Below are 6,569 nucleotides of genomic sequence, written 5' to 3'. Positions count from 1 at the left end.
AGGTCAGGTAAGGTTTGCTACCAGAGGATTATTAAGACAAACAAACAAAAAAAACAAACAAAAACCCTTAGAGTTGTTAGAGATTTGGGGGTTTAGGAACTGTGGATAGGGATTGATATCTAGAACTTTTTAATTCAGGTGTGGGTCCTGCTCTTACAATGTGTTTTAAAAAGCAGAAACAAGCTCCAATGCTTGTTTGTTTAGCATAATTTTACCTGTTTTGAGGGTAGATTTTTTTGAAAAACCTCAGTACGTCAAATTATGTATTCTGATATAAACAGAAAAGAAGTGATTTGGTTTTCTTGGAAGAAAGCAGTGTAATATTTGGGTTTAAGTTATGATGCCAGTTAACAGTTATCCCTCCCATCCTACACAATTGTGAAAATATTATATTTGGAGATTTTTGTTTTGTTTACTTTGGAGTTTTTTGTTGTGGATGGCTTCTTATTGAGTTAAACTAAAAAGCAAACTGGCTTGAGCAACATGAATATCTAAGCAGTACTGTGTGAGCTTGAGCATAATCAGCAGATGCTGGACCTTATCTCATAGAAATGGTAAGCATTAGAATCACTGAATGCCAACGGTGCTAACAGGTTAGATTCTAGAAATACACTGGTGAGTGTAAGAGAAGACCACTCACCTTTATGGAGCTTGCATCTACAAAGCAAATGGAAATGTACATGGCCACATGTGTACAAATAGAAGAAGGGAGCGCATCTTTGATTGTCATATATTCTCTTTTACCAGCTCCTGTCTTTTCCTGACTTAGGGTTCTCCAAATTCCTGGTCTTTAGAAAATAAAAGGGTAGGGATGCAGATGGTGAGGATAATGTGGGGAGCACATCTGACCCAAAGGCCTCAACAGAAGTGTAACATTAATCTGAATTGCTTGGGTTCTTGAATCTGGAACTCATGAACACGGTTTGAGCGGAGAAACACAAAATCTTTTCTTTTTTTCTTTATTCTCATTTATTTTCAGAAACCATTGTTCTTCTCTCTGATAGAAAAAAAATGCTCCTTCAAATAGTAATACTAGTGTAATAGCTATGTATACTATATCAATGCTTTCAGTCTATAAGACCCTACTGCAGAATCGACAACCACTTATAAAAACTATCAAACATCCATGCATAAGATGTAGTAGCAGCTCAGGAATTTAGATGTTGTGAGAGGAGACCACAGATCTTTGGAGGCTGATATCAAGGAAGATATCCATGGGCCCATACTAAGGATCCTGTCAAGGAGAGAACATTAAAGTGCATTGTGTTAGACAGGGCTCTTTAGAGAAACAGAACCAATAGAAGATGATAGATAGATAGATAGATAGGTAGATAGATAGATAGATAGATAGATAGATAGATGATAGATAGATAGATAGATAGATAGATTGATTGATTGATTGATTCATAGATCTAGGAAGAGATTTATTATAAGAAATTAACTAATGTGATTATGGAGGCTGAGAAGTCCCATGATCTGCTGTCTATGTAGGCCCTCAATGGATTGGATGATGCCCACCTACACTGGCGAGGGCAATCTACTGAGTCCACCAATTCAAATGCTAATCTCTCTTTCTGAAACACCCTCACAGACACACTCAGAAATAATGCTTAATTTGGGCACCCCATGGCCCATCAAGTTGATGCATAAAATTAGCCATCATAGTAGAGTAGGTATCACCCAATCCATTGAGATTTGTTTCTTTGGAGAACCCTAATATACCCACCCACATTTGGGAGAGCAATCGACCCTACTCAGTCTAGTGATTCCAGTGCTAATCTCAACTGGAAATACCCTCACAGACACAGGCAGAAATAATGTTTAGCCAAATATCTGGGCACCCTGTGATCCAGTCAAGTCGACATATAAAATTAACCGTCACATGCATAAAACAATAATCTTGACTCGATACAGCAGTTTTTCCATTCTATGCCCTTCTCTGTTGAAAGATCACTATTTCCTTCCTGAGAATGTTCTTTGTGGGTTTCCAGTGCTGTATCTCTCTAGCTTCAACTCTCAGTCCTAGAGTTCATCCCAGCACTTTGCCCAACTTTCTTATAAAACTAGTCTCAGGATAAAAAACACTACTATTTAATACTAGGGAAGGGAAAAGTTCAGTCTCATACCACTTTTCTGAGGGCACTTAGTTCTTTAACTGCCCTGATAGTGCCCCATAGCCTACTTTTGTCTTGTCTGTTTGTTTACTTTGAAATTAAAACCTCTTTAGGGATCCCTTGTGAAGATACTTACTTAGACCACATTATTTTGGGTGGCAGTTTTCACTATTCTGTCTACTTCCTCTGATCCTGTGTCCCTTTTATCTTCTAATATTTCCTTAGTCTGTATTATCTACTGCTTCTCTTTCTTGTTTTCTAGTATTACTACATTTATATTCTGTAAAATTGCCCTCTTTTTTATTTTAATGGAACACGGGGACAAAAGGAAGGTAGAAGTGTATTCTCAGTCTGCTATCTTGAACCATAAGTTTATGTGTATGTAAAATGCATCATTTTTTTTGCATTGATACATAACTCACATACCATAAAATTCACCCTTTTAAAGTATAAAATTTAGTGGTTTTTAATATATTCATAAGGTTGTACAACTATCACCACTATCTATTTCTAGAACATTTTTATTACCTAATAAAGAAACCCCATACCCATTAGGAGTCACTTCTCATTTCTTTCCAGTCCAGCAACCACTAATCTACTTTTTGTTTTTGCACATTTGTTTTTTCTGGACATTTCATGTAAATGGAATCATACAATATGTGGTCCTTTGTATCTGGCTTCTTAGACTTAGCATAATGTTTTATTTTATATTATGATGTTTTACATTGATTTTCAGGTGTTGAACCACCCTTGCATTCCTGGGGTAAATCCTACTTAATCATCATTTATACTCCTCTTTATATTTTGCTGACTTTGGTTGGCTAGTATTTTGAGTGCCCACCATTTCAAGGCATTGTATGAGGTACCAGAGCTGATTGTGAGTAATGTGTGGTTCATGCTCTTGAGGAAACTCACTAACAACATTCTTTTTATAAAAATGAAAGCAGATTTGGAAGCATCCAGAAGATGTTAGGAGAGAAAAAGGAATATTTACATTGTTTCTTTGGAGATATGTGAATTCTGTAGGTTTTCTGTGCCTGGAACCTTTTCCCTTACTCTTTCTCATTTTTCAGCCAGCTGGAGTCATCTCCTCAGATCTTTTAGGCTTGCCCTATTTAAGGTCATTTTCTCTAACTCTGCCCTTAGTGGTTCTCTAACCTGTCTCACTCTTTATTTCCTTCATAAGAGTTACTTTTTTATTTATTAGTGTATTTATTGGTCCTCTGTTTTCCCCACCAGTGTCCCAGACCAGAACACAGAAGGGGAGGTGGCACACATGTGCAGCTCTACATGGGGGACACCCACAGCCGCACGTCCATGTACAAGGCCTGGCTGCTCGGGCTGCTGCGCCAGCATGGCTGCTGGCGGGTATTCAACGTAGCCTGTGGCACCAGGTGAGCTCGGACTAGGGTCGGGGAGGGGGGCTTGAAATTATAAGCTTGAAATGCCAGATCTTCCCTGGCACACTGTAGAAGGAATCAGAAGTCCCAGGGAGATGGAAATGCTGGATTGGATTTATTATATGCAAGCTGTTTAGTAAACGGTGTATTTTCCAGATCCCCTTAAAATTAAAAGTAAGAGGGTCTGGAAAACACTCCCTTTACTAAAGCATTATGGAATGCATTGGTGAAGGCCGCCAGTATCCTTCACTTGCTCTGATGACTGTCCTCTGTAGACTAGAGATGCTAGTGGGGGATGCTGGATTAATCCATGGAACTAGGTTCCCTGACCTCAGTAAGAACAATGGCATTCTGGGGGTACCTGTTGGTGTAAAGGCCAAGTGGTGGTGCTTCACAATCAAAGGCAAGGTAGTACAATAGCCTTTAATAAAGCACAGAGAGAGAATAGTCATCAGGTGGACAAGATGACAGCCCTGGGGGAAAGGGTCAGCTTCTTTCCCCAGCCTCTCCCCCCCAGGGCTTGTTCAATGGACCTATGTATAAAGTGGCTATTGTGGCAGGGATGGAAGCTGTGCTTTGACTCAGTAACATTGTCTTCCCCTCTCCAAGCTTATCTGGCTTTGGCCAGTTCTGAGTATCCAACCTCCTTACAGCCCAATACCAGGTCCTTGCATGGGCACCATTCTCACCTGGTTGTAGATGGATTTGATTGGGCCCTCCCATCATGGACAGTCTGTACTTTATCATCACAGGTATAGACACATATTTCACATATAAATTTGTTTTCTCTACCTACAGTGCTTCCATCAGCACCAGCATTCCTGGACTTACAGAATGCCATATCCATCACCATGGCATTCCATATAGCATATGCTCCAACCAGGGCACACATGTTACAGCCAAGGAAACATACAAATTATCTCATAGCCATGAAATTCACTGGTGTTACCATGTGCCCCCTGACCTAGAAGCAGCTGGCTTGATAGAATGGTGGACTGGCCTCAATTAGAGCACAGCTTGGAAACTACACCCTGCAAGTGGGGGATGATATCCAACAGAGGCAGTGTATTTTTAAAATCGTAACCAGAATCAAATATAACACCAAGAACTAGGCAGTGGCCTCCTTAGTATTACATCTAAATTCTATAGCCCACTGGAAGAATTTCTTCTATCTATTCCCATAACATTGGGTTCATTGGGTTTGAAGATCCCAGTGTCCAAGGGAGAAACATCTCTATTATGGAACAATCACAGTACTGATGACTTGGAAGCTGAGATGTCCCCTGGCCATTTTGGTTGTTCATGCCACTGAACCAACAGACACAGAAAGTGGTCACCATAATGTCTGGGTTGATTAATCCCAATTACCACAGGGAGTTATGTTGCTTTTAGATCTGGAAGCCAGGGAAATTCACCAAGGTGCCTCTTAACAATCCTTTGCCAAGTAGTCCTGGTCAACAGAAAACTTCAGCAACCCAGCAAAGTCAAGATCACCAAGGAATCAGACCCTACAAGAATAAAGGTTTGAGTCATCCACCAGCAAAGAACCCTGTCTAGCCAAAGTGCTGGCATACGGTAAACAGAACATGACATTGGGGGTGAAAGCAGCTGCTCTGATTATGAACTCAGGCCTTGCAACCCTCATTTCCCTCACTAATTTATGTGAAGAACACTGGTAGTAGCTAACATTTTAGGCTTCAGTGGGAGGATGACCAAATTGACATTACCTCCCACTGATACAGTAGCCAATGAGACACTGTGTGTTCCTTGTGCTGGGGACATGGATTTTCATCTGGACAAAGGATTTGAGGGCTACTGAGGGGCAAGGGGCTGAACAGCTGAGCTGCATCAAAGGGTTCTCAGCCCTCCATGTGCATTCAGCTGGGGGGACGCCAGCAGGGATCAGAAGATGGGAGGGTGGTGAAGTTAGGGAACTTATTCTCCTGCTTCCCTCCCTGCGGGATCACCACTATATCCACTAACTGAAAGTCACGCTACTGTCAGGCACCCTCTCCATATAGCTCCCTGGCTCTGGGTCCCTGTCCCTGCTCCTTCCCTTCCCCTCTTCAGACCTCAGATGCTGACACCCACCATTACTAGCCCTAGAGGTGCTGCAGCAGCCCCCTTGGTTTCTCCATACCCTGCCCACACCTTTATAAACAGTCATTTATTAAACTCTCTTCAAATTACCCATCTGTTTTCCCACTAGGACCCTGGAACATACAGTACATGTTTTAGCTAGGATTAATTTTGGTAGTGAGCAACAGAAAACCCAAAATAACAGTAGCTTATACAAGGTAAAAGTTTATGTCTTTCTCATATAAATTAAATTTGGTGTTAAGCAACCTAAGGCTGGTGTGCTGGCTTCATGAACATCATACTACATATGCATTTTTATACTTTTAAAATTCACATCATAACCCAAACATTTTTCCATGTCATTACAAACTCCAGAAAGAGTCAAGTTCGTATCCCCATAGCAACCAGTTGCCAAAGAAAGAAAGAGACCAACTGAGCATGTGGAAGACTATGTTGCACAACTGGGAACCACCCTTTTCATTGAATATTCATTAAACAGTGAAACTATAAAGGCCAGATCCCAGCAGAAGGCGGGGCTGCTGCTCACTCTTCTGGAAGCAGCCTGCACTCTGCCTGTGGAGAGAGTATTTCTTTCTGTGTCAAACTTACCTTCAGCCAGCGGCTGCTCACTCTCTTGAGCCAGCCTGTGCTCGGTACTGAACCTAAGTGTGTATTGCTTGCTTTTGTGTTGAACTTGGTGTGGGCCCTGCTCAGTCTCTGGAGCTAGGTGCTCTCTCTCTCTCTCTCTCTCTCTCTCTCTCTGTCAAATCTGTCTCTTCTTTGTTACATTAAACCTGTTCTCACTTTGTCCTGTGACTCCACTCCTGAATTCTTTCTTCTGGTGGAGTCAAGAACCCGGTAAGAGGACGGGGTGGGTTGAGACCAACTACCGGGACCCCAGACATCAGTGAGTGCTTCTCTCACACCAGCATCAACTGTGAGTGACCAATCAATATTTCCCTGATTCTCTGTCCCC

Source organism: Galeopterus variegatus, unplaced genomic scaffold, assembly GCF_000696425.1.
Source record: "Galeopterus variegatus unplaced genomic scaffold, G_variegatus-3.0.2 Scaffold1268, whole genome shotgun sequence".
Classification (NCBI taxonomy): domain Eukaryota; kingdom Metazoa; phylum Chordata; class Mammalia; order Dermoptera; family Cynocephalidae; genus Galeopterus; species Galeopterus variegatus.
The sequence above is the reverse complement of the archived record's forward strand: the minus strand, read 5'-3'. Positions refer to the sequence as shown.